Raw genomic sequence first — 15,112 nt, 5'->3', positions numbered from 1 at the left:
ACCCTCCTATGATACATTTTCCCATAAGATGTTTACATCTTTAGAGCAAATTTCATAAAATCCTACATAAGCAGCAGTGTTAATAGAAGCCTGGTTCCCATGGACCTTTTGGGCAACCAAATAAACCTGAAATCTCTTCTTTGTGCATTTATGGATAATCTTGAAATGAAACATTGCTAAACTGTCATTCCCTTTCATGTCTAGTATTGAACTCTGTGGAGGCTGGAAGTTGTGGGAGTGACTGTTCCTTATTGAACTCCACCCCCTTAGGAGGGTGAGGGTTGTCAAGATATTTAAGCATCCAACACAGATATTATACAGTGACCTCGAAGAGCTGAGCAGAGAGACAGCCTGAACTTAATTCGGTTAGTACTGACCTTACACATCTTTATAAATTTTCTAGTGTTCCTGTCATTGGAAATTTTTAATAATGTGTTATTTTATGTGGGTACTCTATGTTCTTATTGTGTCTTCCTTATGTGTTCAGGCTCAAGGCCAGGTCTTTAAAGGAAAATAACTAATAATTTTGAAAATGAAGGCAGAGAACTTCATGATATGGGAAAAGTATGAGTGTTATTATTATAGGTAATGAGAAAATACAACATTTCAGTTACAGGAGAGCATGTGAGCTTACACTAAAGACACTTTCACCATTATAAATGATGCATTAGTGTGTGCATATAGTAGTCAACACACATGGTACTGAATGTAAATTTGACAAAGTCACACATTGAGCAATGAGAAGAAAATGTATGACAATGATTATGTGTCTCTTGAACCAACACCTCCTTTTGGGAAACCAATTGTCAGCAATGCCTTCCAATCAGAATCTGAACTACACCTCCATAGGTGAATTCTTATATTAGCTTGTTCTTATGAATTACTTTGCGATTAAACACATATCTGTCTCCTCTTTCTCTGCCTTCTCCTTCCTTTCCTCCTCAACCCCCACTCCTTCCCCAACCCTCAATCTTGCTCTCATTCTCCTTCTCCTCCTCTTCCTTGTTTGATGCTTTTGGATCAAAGGTTAGGAAGGGTTTTTTAGAAAGAAAAGACTCAAACTGACTAGTGAACCTAAATGTATAGGGATTTTAAAATAGGAAGTCAAGTGCCTCTGGTTTATTTCTTAAGCAAACTTAAGAAAATAATGGCCTTCTCTTAAGCTGTGAAATTTCCAGTATGACAGAAGATTTGCAAATTCCTTCTATTTGGCAAGTTGAATATTCCTCTGCGCTACCTTGCCAAAGCTTTTTGTCATAACCATTGTGTTTCTACTATGTGGAAAGTTCTACTGCTTTGATAGTTCCATTTAAATGGCACAATGTTGGGTTTTATAATCAGGATTTGCTTCATTTTATGATCCCACCTTATGATTTAATCACTCCATACTGCTATATTGTAAAATGGCAAGCCTTACTAGGGAAATTTTAAAAGAACAAAAAGCATAGCTTTTGAGAAATCTACCCATGCCATGTCATTTGGGGAGTGTACTGAACTTTGAGCAAATGGCCTGTTGAACAATGAATTATGCTCAATACAAATTGTACTACAACAACTTCTCAGGAAGCTCACTAATTTAGTGGGGGACAAAGACACTAATTTCTGAGGGCTATGAAAATTCAGTAACATAGAATAATAGGAAGAAACTAGTCTGAATGCCAGGAGAATTGGGATCTAATTTAGACTTTATCACTAACTGGCTAGCTGGCAAGCCATACCCTCTCTTTGTTATGTAGCATATTCCTAATAGCGTTGAAGAACTAGCCTACTTCTCAGACCCTCTCTGGGTCTATAATTTGGGAAGTCTTGAGGGGAGAGCATCATACATCAAGGGAGCACTAGTTTTCAGAAGGCACATGAAGTCACCCAGTAGGGTGCAACCTAATGAAAGTCAGTAGTGCCCTGGAAGAAGCACTACTCAACATAAGAAAGAGCAAAACAGAGTTCTCATTCAGGAAAGCCTCAGAATTCCAGTTGTCAACAAGGCTATTTTTCTGACCAGACTTAAGTCCCTGAAGGGGAAGGAACAAATTAGAGTTGTTTCTTGTTCCCAAAGAGCCATTATTGCTTGATACATGAAGCTGCTCCATTAATGTTAGTTGAGGAAGTTTGAATGAAACGTCCTAAGAAGAGAAAATATATTACATGTCATCCAGAAACAAGGTTCTAAGAAGCAAGCAAGCAAGTAAATAAATAAATAAATAAATAAATAAATAAATAAATATCATTTGGAACACTTAAACTCTTTTTGTAACCAAACCCAGATTTGGCTGCCTTTGCAATGAGAGCAAAACTCATGACACAGGTGTGGTGAAAAAGAAAAGAGGTTTATTTGAGTGCTGGCATCTTGGGAAGATGGGGGACTTTTCCCAGTCCTGAAAAAACCACCTTGAGATCTCAGTGCTGACGGAGGTTTTATAAGGGGGACAGGGACTGTACAACAAAGAGATCAGGGGGAGGGGAATGGGAAGTGCTGCTTCTCCTAAGAAGGGGGAGCATGGGAAAGGGTGGGGGCTTCCTCCCCTACTGGCAGAGTTCTCTCTCTTCAAACTGGAATTTGCAGTTTTACTGAGGACACCTGTGGCCCCAAGCATAGTTCTCTAAACTGCAAAAAAGGCTAAATAGGGAATGACAATTCAGGGCTTTATTTACACACTTTAAGAAAACATAGTGCTGGCTGCAGCCTTGAGAAAAGGCAGAATAAAACACAGCATTTATTGCTTAATTGCAATGTTAATTTATGGTTACCTTTTGACATATAAAAATTAAGTTTCATGTACTTTTTAAAAATATAACTATTGCACGAACACATATATGATTTGCTAAAAAAAAAAAAATTAACCACAAAATCTTGCAAAAATGCTTATAAACATTTTCTGACTAGATGTCCAGTGACTAAGAATGGGACAGAAATTGTCCCCCTGCTAAGTCTGGGCAATTGAATCCTTGCCCTATCAGTTCCACACTGGAACAACAGAATGGCACACATAGCTTCTATAAAGTGGCATCCATTAGATTACGTGGTGGCCTTTTGAATATGCATACCCTTGATGGCCTGGGCAGTGAACAGGAAGATTTGAACCTCTTGACTTGCATGACTTTGTGGGATTTTCTGGGTCAAGTGAACAGCGAACCATTTTCAGATGTCACCCCTGGCCGCTTTCAGGAAGAGGAAACCTTTCCTTTTTTATGACTCCTGTGCCTTTGTACTTACATCACTGATAAAAACAAACACACACACACACACACACACACACACACAGACAAACAAACAAACAAAAAACAAAAAAAACTTGCCCCATACCTTGGCTGGATTTTCCCAGTCCTTACCTGAGGAGCTGTCTTTGGCTCCTCCCATCCATGTGCTACAGCTTGGAACAGAGCAGTGGTGCTCAGCCAGAGCTGATTTTGCCCCTGATTTTATTTTGGGTGTCATGACGGGAGAGAGGAACAGGGCACTATGCTCGTGGGTAGAGATCATCTCGTGGGTAGAGGTCAGGGATGCTGCTAAAGTAAAAATCCTCCAATGCTCAGGACTGCACCCCACAGCAAAGAATTATCCAGTCAGTGGTGCAAAGAAACCTTAGAAAAGGACTACAGCTGTCGCACTCGTTTGGCTGGCCCAGACAAATGAATTTCTCACATTTTACAACAAACCAGAGCATGCAGTCACATATACACACTCACATAGTGTAAGTGTAACTAAAATTAAAATTTTATTTAATATATAGTTAGACTTACTATATGTGGTACACTGATAGTTATTATTATATTGATATTTCAAATAGAAAATGCTAGTCAGAACCCACTGTTCTGATTTCACAGTGCACTGAGGGATCACAATCCATAGTTTACAATATACTGTTTTAGAGAAGCTCCAAGATTTTGGTGTCCAATATAAGTGTTTTTTTAAGTGTGCTCAAATGATAGGTTTACCACTGATTTTAGGCCATTTGCTTAACCTCTATAACCACCAGAACCCCCAACTATAAACATAGAATAAAGTAAGATCTAACTCAAGTCATTTTTACCAAGATTAAATAAGGATAAAAATCAGAAAATATCCGTTATGTGGTAGACACTAAATATGTTAGTTCATTTCCATGTACTATAAAAATAATCACTAATAACCCTTTTTCTAAATGGAAAATAAAATTCATCCAGCGGTGGAAAAAATATAGAATTCCAGTAGAAAATAGAAATGAACCCCTTCCTCTGTGGAGAGAACTTAGAAGGTTTTGGTGACTATCAGGCCAGGACTAAGTCCCACTGCAGGCATTTGCACAAGGGCAGCATGGCAACCAAAGAGCAGAGGACTAACTGCCGCTTTCTCCCCACTCCTCCCCAGTGATTAAGTCCTCTGGCTTCAAGGCCCCTCACCAGCTGGCTTGCTTCTACTGTGTGGGATACAGACTGCTCTGTTTATATCCTCAGAGTGAGGACAAATGGCAACCTGAGACTTACTTGGTGCAATTGGACACCATTGGCCACTATTGGGTGAGGATATGGGCAAAGGAAGACCTCATGGGACTCTACCAGTTCCACCATTAACAAAGCAGATACTTCACCCTTCTGTCCAAATGTACACCATAAAATACAGTTTGTTTCTATGGTTTCATTCATTGATGAATGCATTCACTCGCTCATGTTTACAGAAACCGGTAGGCTGCTTCATGGCCTGGAAGCCCAAGCTTCACTATTTCAATGCACGAGGCCGAATGGAGTCCATCAGGTGGCTCCTGGCTGCAGTTGGAGTCGAGGTGGGTTCTGAGTTCTGTCATCTTAAGTTGGATCTAAAATTGACTGTATTAGAGTACTTTCTCACATAAGTGAGAGAACTTTCATACTAGATGGCCTGTGAATGGTTTTGCCTTAAATAAAAATATCATGCATATTAGGAAAGAATTGGACTATTTGACCAATAAAAATTTTAAAAATCCTGCCATTGTAAGAGTACAGGAAAAATTAAAATAAAATTTTAAAGGAAACAACAGAAACAGCCACTAAACATAATTTACGGACCTTATTTTGATTTTAATGAACAGTAAAATATTTATGACACATATACAACTACTGATTGAATATTAGAGGATATTAAAAATCATTGTTAATTTTTAGTTGTGATTTTATGTGTGATATTGTGGTTATTTTGATAATGTAATGTTTTAGAAATATAAATTAAAGAGTTAAGTAGTAAATGATACTGTAAATGGGATTGTTTCAAATTTTCACAAGATGGGAGCATGTGTGGGCATATAGTTGACACAAAATTGGCTGTGTGATAATGTTTGTAGCTGGGTGATGGATACAAAGAGGATATTTGTACTTTTATTTTATACATGTTAGAAATTTTTAAAACAAATGGATAAAAACGATAACATTAAAATGTAATGAAATTAAAATTAAGATAAAACCACAAAAGTGGAGAGGAGCAGATTATAACAAGCTGCCTGTTAAAGATTTAAAGCTTGCACTCAGCAATGATTTTGTTGAGCACCTTTAAGTGCCAGGTTCTGTGCTTGGTTCTGGGGATACATGGATGAACAAGACAGATAAGGTCCGTGCCCTCAGGAAGCTTACATTCCAGTCAGGATGTAGACAAGTGAATAGGTGATTAAAAGGAGGCATGGGAGCATCTAGAGGACATCCAAGCATTTACAGCAAGCATGTCAATCTCGAGGTGCATGGGCCACGTATGGCCCCACAATGAATATTGTTGTGGCCCAGCCAATATAACGGTATGCAAGAAATGTTTTAATAGAAATTTCATAACTTAATATTTACAATACACTGTTATACATAATTATTAATAACAAACTACAACGTTCACTAATGGATTATTGTTATAATTGTGTTGCCTTCATTTCCTTAAGTGCCTTAAGCGCAGGCACACCATTTCTCTCCATTAATACTAGTAGCAAATATTCTAGCAGCCAATTGTCATGTCATTAGTCTTGTGCTGACTTGTTTGGTGTGCACAATAGGAACATCTCGCTTTCAGAGAACAACAAAATTAGGTTTACTTGCAATACATTTATTAATTTGTGCATTTATTCAGTGTCTGGTAAGTTAATGTTTGAGTAAAAATATTAATTTTTATCAAAATTTTCTATTATTTTATGTTATTTCATTTATTTTAGCCTTTTGTATTCAGCATGTCTCTATGGAAATAAATCTAGGTTTCTGAGAAAATGGAAGCTTTTGTTTTTTTGCGGCCCCCATAAACTTAAACCTTGTTTATTTGGCCCATGTTAGCCTTTGAGTTTGACATGCTTGATTTTCAGTCTCAAAATGCCAGACTCTGCATGGAAATTTGGTAGGTTTCTGTGGCAGTCTGTTGAGCTCTCCCTCTAGAGGTGTCAATGAGAAAAACACATCTCTCTCAGTCCACATCAGAGTGACTCAGCAACTCTGGGGGTTTTCAGGAGAGGCAGTCATGGATGAACTCAAGAAACTTTGTCCCACAAATCAGAGCAGTAAAGGAGGGTTTCAGGTGAGGGACACAGGAGCTTTAATGTGCTCCCTTCTGTCTCATAACAACATGTTTACCTGAGCCTGAGCCAAGATTATACTTTCTTCATTGGTTCATGAAGGCATGGGGACTTGAGCCTGGCTCTTTCTTACTTTCATGAGTCAGGAAGTACACAAATAATACAAATAGTGTCATGCAGCTTTTTTTTTTCTTCTTCTTCTTTTCTCTCTCTCTCTCTCTCTCTCTCTCTCTCTCTCTCTCTCTCTCTCTCTCTCTCTCTCCATAAACCCACCCTGGCTTCAGCTTTGGGTTCAGGATCGTGTTCAGAGCCTGTGAGCAGGATGAGTTCAGCACAGGAGGGGATTTCTCTTCTCCATCCCAGCTTTACTGAAGAGAGCGTGGGGTAAGGCTCTTGGCCAGGATTCCTGGGTTCTCTGCTTCCAAAAGTTGATCTTCACAATCATTTTCATCTCCATTAGCCTCACAAGGAACATCACGCCAGCCAAAGCTATCCTCCCTTGATGACCATCCTCCATCCTTTATGTTTGTCTTGAACTGGAAGCTTTATAAATTGCAGCACATATAACTCACTATCTATCTGGTCTTTCCCCATGGAATTATGTAGATTCACAATAGACTGTTCCACTGAGCAAGCTAGAGACCACAACTTTTATCATAAAATATCCCTTTTAAACTATAAAATAAAATGAAGTGATGTAATTGTCACTTTGGTGACAGCATCTTAGATGGTTATGGGCCCATGGATACCCCATGCTGGGGGCACACACTTTCCTGGCCTATCTCCTATGGAGAGAAAGGCTTTCCTGAGATATTAAAACTCCATAACTAGAAGAACTTCCCAGACCCTTCCCTCTGATAACATGTCCCTTCCAAATCATGACCTAACCAATGACAGATGTAAAAGCAGGTGGAGGTGAATGGAAATTCCAAGTGTGAGCATGCTCTGTCCTGTATTTAAAATATCTTTATTGTTGAAAGGATTACAGATGTTCTATCCTTCCCCCCCCCCCTCCCACCCCAATAACTCCCTCCACCCTGCTCACACCCACTCCCCAGGCATTCCCCACATTATTGTTTGACCATGGGCTAAGCATATGTAAATTCTTTGGTCAACTCTTCCAGCCTCCCACTTCCCGCCACTTCCTCTGAAATACATCAGTCTATTGCATGTTTCAATGTCTTTGGATCTGTTTTGTTCGTCAATTTATTTTGTTCATTAGATTCTACACAATCATGTGCTACTTGTCTTTCTCTCACTGGCTTATTTTGCTTCATGCTCTGTTCTTGATGGCTTTAATCTGAATTTCCAAATGGCATGATTGTGTTCCTCTGTGTACCATGCCAAACTCAGAAAATCTTACCTCCTCCCTATGATGTACCAGGCAGGGGTCATTTTAGGTTAAAAATTCTGTAATGCTATGGAAAGAAAAACAAGAACTCGTTTTACTCTTTCTGGTTCCAGTATGAAGAGCAATTTTTGGAAAGGCCAGAAGACTTGGAAAATTTAAGAAATGGTAAGACTATGTATCTAAATTGCTCTGATGAGGGAATCTAGAAAGTCAATAGTGACATTTGAACACCAGGCAATGCCTGTGTGTGTATATGGTAGGAGCTGGAGGGTGGGTGAAAGAGGACGAAAAGTAGTTAAGTGTAAGGGTGAGGCTCCTCAAGCAGGTCTCATCCACAAAAATAAATAAAAGATAGATAAAATAATGAGTTAAAAAATAAAAAGCAGATTGATAAGAAAAAAAGACTATAAAAAACTAAGAACAAAATGCCATTTTGTTGAAGTATAACCTGATAATGTCAACAAACTTGTTTTCTACTTAACAGACTATGTCCATGAGACAGTTCACTCTACTTTTTCTTTCTTCTTTCATAAGATGGGTCTGTGAAAGAAAAAAGCCACATGCTAACCTGACAAGCTCAGGGAAGGCCTGCGTGGCAGTCTTGCAAACCCAGAGACCTAAGATAACCACAAAAGATGGTTTGAAAATTAAATATCTAACAGGTTATAGTAGGTAGTCATGTCCCAGATATTTTCCCAGACAAAGATCAACTTTGATCTTTTTACTGAGCCCATTTGCCTTTTTGCCTCTAAGATAACATATCTGTGAGATGTCTGGGTAACTTGTAACTTCCCTTTTTTCCGGAGCCCCTGGGGAACAACCAAATGTGGTGGGTGCCAGGACAGATGCCTCAGATTCCTTCTTTATCATGTTAATTGTTCCTGCACTCACCTGAGTACACGTCCATCATTTTACTTTTTATCCAATCCCAGGAGTTTCCCACCACTTTGCTTTCTCCCGCCTCCTTACTCCATCACCAATGAATTTCATGTAACCCACCTATGTCCCTCCTTTGATTTCAGTGTATAAATAGAGAAATGTAACTCGCCATTCTTCGGAGCATTATCTCAATCCGTTGAGGTTTTGCTTCCCGGCAATTGTCGACAGTTTTGGCTCAAATAAACTCATTAAAAAATTCTTTACAGGTTTCAATGGTTTTTTTCGTTAACAGGTCTTTGATGTTCCAGCAAGTGCCCATGGTGGAAATCGATGGGATGAAGCTGGAACAGACCAGAGCCATTCTCAACTACATTGCTGCCAAATACAACCTGTATGGGAGAGACATAAAGGAGAGAGCCCTGTAGGTATTTTTTCTGTGTTTTAATAAACAATTAATAACCATTTAGATTCTTCCTTGAATGATCAGTATTGTGTCGGGGGATCATGACCATTAGCAGCATGAGTCTTAGAGGAATAGACTGAAGTCCAGTCCAGCAGAGAGCATGAGGAGGAGGGATTCTATTTGAAGTGGAATCAAGCAGTGGGATTAGAAAAGAAGAGTCAGTCCACAGAGGTAGCACAGGGAGTGACAGAGGTAACACTGGGGAACTATGAAGCCAGGAGGATGGTGGAATCATGACTCCAGGTGCTCAGGCCTTTAAAGAAAAACTGGAGAAGGAAAGGACACAAAGGGGCTAATTCTCAAGTTCCAGAAATTATAGAAACAGTTACCAGGAACCTAACTCAACAGCCCATTGTGTGGACTGGCCACTTGCCAAGGTTTACCAGAGGCAGGTTTTCAAGAGGCCAGGGTTACTTGGAGCATTATTTTCAGTACTTAAGCAGCCAGATTTATTCAATACAGCTACATCTGGGGAGGGGTTCCTTTTGAGATGGAACCACATGATTGAAACTAAAATATGTAAGGAACTCGTAGCACTTACTCGAAATGTTAAACATAAGAGTTATCCTATGTCAGCACCTCCACCTCTTAAGTATGTTACCAAGGTAATAAAAAATACATCCACACTAAACCTTGTACAATGGCTTCATAGACCTCTTTGGGAGCCCCCAGGTGAAATCTGAAGCTGGCTCCCATCTGTGCAGGGCAAGGAGAGATTGAAGAAAACGGCACTCCAGTCCTTATTGGTAGGTGGCAGGTTTAATAAACAAGGACATTTGTTCATGATCACAAGATGCGAGGTTTCTGATTCCACCTCCAGAATTTTGAAAGCTTATATAGAGGCCTGAACTGGGTCACACATCAAGTCCAGATGGTCTTATCACTGCATTCCTATCTCAAGGCTGTGTCCCTGGGAAGGCATGTGGAGAGCACATTCCAAGCACAGGGGAGGGAGTGGGGAGCCCCCAATTGTCCAGGCCCAGCTTAGGGGTCAAGTGACATTCACATCTCCTTGATGACCTTCCCCAACCTGCACACAAATGTTCATAGCAGCATTCTCACAATATTTGAATAGTGGAAAGAATAGAAATGTCCATCAACTGGTGAATGAATGAACAAAGAGTGGAATATTTATACAATGGAATGTAACTTAGCCATAGAGTGGACAACAATCTGATGTTGGTGACAACATGAATGCACTTTAAAAATAGTATACAAAATGAAAGAAACCAGACACAAAAGGCCATATATAAAATGATTCCACTCATATAAAATGTCCAGACATTCAAATCCATATAAACAGAAAGTAGTTGTGTGATCTCCTGGGGAAGGAGTTTTTGGGGAAATAGGGAGTGAAGGTTAAGAGTACAGAATTTCTTTTGTGCCTGATAGGAAATGTTCTGGAATTAGAGAGTATGATGATGATTTCAGAATGTACTAAAATCTACAGAATAATAGACTTTAAAGGGTGATATTTATGCCAGCTTTATTGAAATAATGTAAATACTAGAATATTTATAAATATTGTAGAAAACCCAGTTTGGAGAAAAAAAAAAAAAAACTCCTCTCTAATATGCACTGGTTAAAAATATATAAAGGATCAGCAGTACAAACGGGGCCAACATTTAGAATCAGCAAATGGAGAGAGTTGGGAACTGTGTTCTATGGGACTGTGTTCTATGGGACTGTGTTCCATGGGGACCGTGTTCTATGGGAACTCCCTGGAAGAATTGCTAATATTGGGCATATAAAGGGGCCTGCGTAGTGTAACAGGATGAGAGAGGGAGAGGGACATGACTGAGATTTCTGTGCCAGGGACTATCTGCAGAGTCCTCAGGTGGCAGGCCTTCAGCCTTATGGATCACATGGAGTTTGTGCCCAGAACAAATCACAGCAGAGATGGCAACCCTAGGTAACATCTCACTGGGAATCTGCAGTGACTCCAGCATTTCTCCCTGCCTGTGACTCTGGACACTTCACTGATGTTCTCTGTCAGGATATTTGGTCATGAATATAACAAAAATTTTAGATGTAGATATCCACCTTAATATGAAATGTTAAAATTAAGAGGAAATCATAGCTGAATGAGAGAGATATAAAAATTCACCCAATGGAGGTGAATTACTTTGCAACCTTCAGATACCCCATTCTCTTACATTTTTAAACTATAACATGTAAGGCAGGTGACAATTGACAATTGGGTCATTTTTGTCTTTCAGGATTGATATGTATTCAGAAGGTATTGCAGATTTGAATGAAATGACCATGCGTTTCCCACTATTCCCACCTGATGAACAAGAGCCAAGATGACCCAGATCAGAGAGAGAACAACAAATCGTTATTTCCCAACCTTTGAAAAGGTAAGTGGGCTGTTCAGTGTCTGGGGCACTGAGATTAGAGGACAAAGAGAAATGGTGCCTGGGAAGTCCCAGGACATTGACCTTCACTTCCAATGGGCCCTCCTGACTACTGATGGGGCACCCTGGCTCTCCAGGGATGTTATCAAAATCAGCTGTGGGGAGGATAGGAACCTGTTATACCCAAGTTATAATCTGTCAGCAAAAGTTCAGCTTACTAGGCCCCGACATAGAATTCTCTATTTGATGGCATTTCATGGCCACAGTTAGAGCCACATGAGCGATTGGAGTAGATCCTGCAGAACACCATGCAGAGGCTTTTCATCCAAGAGGAGCACCAGGAAAGCAATTCATTGGAAACTATGATGGCAACACGCGTAGGAAACATGACCCCCAACTGCCCACCAGGAGGATATGGTAGTGTGTCTGGGATGGATGAGATGTATCTAAACAGAGAGAAAGGTGGTGGGATGGAGAGGAAGAAACAGATAAAAATATGTTAAGGAATAAATAATCTACAAATTTTGTGGACATGGCTCTCAAACCTTCGATGAAAGTCATGCAAAACTAAGAAAATAAAGTTCCATCAATATACATAATACCTATATTAGTTAATGCTTCTCTTTGAAGGTAAAAGGGGAGCATTTCAGATTAAAACACCTTGACATTATGCTAAATAAAAATAATGAAAAATAACAACCAGATTGTAAGGGATACAGGAGGCTTACATAGAAATAAAAAGGTTAATACTGAGGAACTTATTTATATTAAGTATTAAATCATTCATTCACTCAAATGTTAATTTGTTGCTTGTGTGTGAGGTTCTATTCAAAGAGCAAAGGATTTGGTATTAATCAGGGCATACTAGTACACTCCTGGTCCTTGTGGTGCTAAGAGTTTAGGCACATTTCACATGATGAGAACCTAAACAGACTTTGCAATTTAGATGTTTCTATAATTGGAATATAAAGAGTTCCATGATCACATGTATAAAAAGTCCCATGATCCCATGAAAATAAAGAGCCCTATGGTCACGTGAATGCAAAATGCATATAAAAATGTAGCATTTGATATTTTATTGTAGTCATTAATTATTTATCCATTCATATCTATCTATCTAGTCTGAAAGTCTATTTGCCAAAATTTTATCTTTAGTCAGTGGTCCGTGTGTGTGTGTGTGTGTGTGTGTGTGTGTGTGTGTGTGTGTGTGTTTAATATATTTTATTGATTTTTTACAGAGAGGAAGGGAGAGGGATAGAGAGCTAGAAACATCGATGAGAGAGAAACATCGACCAGCTGCCTCTTGCACACCTCTTAATGGGGATGCGCCCGCAACCAAGGTACATGCCCTTGACCGGAATAGAACCTGGAACCTTTCAGTCTGCAGACCGACACTCTATCCACTGAGCCAAACCGGTTTTGGCCATGTGTGTTTTTTTCTCTATGATTTCCATATTGTTGTAATAATTTTAATAAGCAAAACATAGTTCTCCAATATTTAATTATAAAAAATTGAAGCAAAAAAGTTGAAAGAGACATAAATAAACTCATATATACTGACCACCTAGATTAAAAATTAACATTTTATAATTATGTTTGCTGCCTTAATCATATATTTCCCCATCCCTCTCTGCTGTAATCAAACATTATTTTTTGATATATTTAAAAGTAAGTTACAGGCAAGTGCAGTCACCCCTAGGCAGTTCACATGTGAATTATAGCAAATTCTTCCAATGTTATTGAGAGGCACAGGTGGCTTAGGAGTAGGAGACAATGTTGTAAGAGAAATGGTGAGTTCACATTGTTCCAGGATTATTTCAGGTCCTACATAGGTAGACCAGGAGATGAGACAAGCAGACAAGAGGAGAAATATAGATCCTGAAATAGTGTTCTCGGGATTGAGGAAGGATGTCATGAAGATGGAGTCTTTACCCAAAGGAGAGAGAGAGAACAGCCTGGAGAGGCAAGTCCTGAAATCTCAGAGCTGCTGAGGCTCCAGGGCATGTAGCACACAGAAACACAGTGCAGCCAGTGCTAGCCCGGGACCAGACCAAGATGCACAGAGATATGGGGATGGGAAAAGGAGATGGTTGCCTAGGTGTCAGCTGAGGGGTGAGGAAAGAACAGCAAAGACTTACCTCTCTCTGTCTCACTGAGTCAGGGAGATGAATGTGGTCTGATGTTCTGCACCTGTCCAGGGAGATAGCACAAGTGGGAAGCCAGGCTGGAGAGGAGCAGGGGGACCCAGCCTGCGTGAAACTGTGTTCATAACCTGCTCCCTCCAATGCACCAGGTGTTGAAGAGCCATGGATAGCACCACCTGGTTGGCAACAGGCTGAGCAAGGCTGACATTCACCTGGTTGAAGTTATTTACTATGTTGAAGAGATTGACCCCAGTCTTCTGACCAACTTCCCGGTGCTGAAGGTGCAAGGTTTCCTCCCCTTTCACAGCCCTGGGGAGGGAACCCACGTCCCCCATCTTGGAATCCAATATCTGGGCTCTTGGACTGGTGATGTTATGATCACATCATTGTCTATGCCTGGCTGTCCCCAAGTCTTAAAATTTTTCTCTGAGGCCCTCGTCTGAGGCAGGAAAAGAATCTTGTTTTGCCCCACTGAGAATAGTTTGTCTTTCACAATGAGAAGGACCTAGGGCTCTGTCCTCAGCCCTCGTCCATGGAGTTCCTGTCTTCATTTTCTCTGGGATTCCCTTCGTCCCACATGAGTCCCTGTCTGTCTTACCTGAGTCTGTGTGAGCAGATCTTCTTCCTCTGATTTTCTTTCCTCAGTTCCTTCTCCTTCTCTCAGACACTGTTTCTCTCCCCACAGCTCCTTCTCTCCTTCTGTCTGTCTGTCTCTCACAGGGAAGATTGCTTTTGACTGTCCGCATGGTTGACCTTCTATATTTTCTATCTTCAGTTCCAGCCCAGTTGTCCCACATATTCAGTTTGGAGCCTTTCCCTGTGTTGCTCTGAAAGACTCATTAGTCTTCCTTGTCTGCACAAGAGTGAGAATCCACAGGGTTTCCATGTGGGAAAGAAGACTGAACTGAATGCTGTCTAGAAAAATTGCGTTGTGTTTCCTTCCTCTTATCTTCTTGTCTTGCTGGGTGTCTCTTTCCCAGTCCCCACCTGGTGCTGATACAGAATACACCGGTGGTCCTGTTAGGAGGGTCTCAGATTCCCTGGCTGTGTAATGACGGGTGGGTGTTGTGTCTCCATCTGAGGCTGTGCTTTGTGCATTGCAGGCTCTGAAAACCAGGATTAACAACCTTTCTCCTGTGAAGAAGTTTCTGGAGCTGGCAGTCAGAGGAAGCCTCCCACAGACCCAAAAGTGTCAAAAGCAACTAGGGAGCTTTTCAAGGTTTAAATAAAGCAGACAAGGATTCCCTAGCACATGCAGGAGCCGTCTTCTGAAGTTGTCCAACAATGAAATGCTCTATCTAGAAGTAGACATTGGATTTTGTGAGAATAATAAGCTTTTGCAAGCAATCAAATAATAAACTTCTGTGAGCTGACTTAGTTACAATTTATTCTTGTTCATTAAGATCCAATATGAAATCATATTCTCA

At 40.2% G+C, this 15,112-nt stretch overlaps 1 pseudogene across 1 annotated transcript; it reads left to right on the top strand.

The window, feature by feature from the left end:
• Positions 1-322: 322 nt before the first annotated feature.
• LOC311625834 (glutathione S-transferase A1-like) lies at positions 323-14,910 on the top strand (annotated as a pseudogene). The gene is made up of 7 exons: positions 323-365; positions 4,656-4,760; positions 7,956-8,017; positions 9,014-9,142; positions 11,404-11,544; positions 13,835-13,966; positions 14,789-14,910. The product of its transcript is annotated as a glutathione S-transferase A1-like (transcript).
• The last annotated feature ends 202 nt before the right edge of the window (positions 14,911-15,112 follow it).

Source organism: Pipistrellus hanaki (genome assembly GCF_964339955.1).
Source record: "Pipistrellus hanaki genome assembly, chromosome: 7".
Lineage (NCBI taxonomy): Eukaryota > Metazoa > Chordata > Mammalia > Chiroptera > Vespertilionidae > Pipistrellus > Pipistrellus hanaki.
Note: the sequence above shows the minus strand (reverse complement) of the source record. Positions and strands in the feature narration are given on the sequence as shown.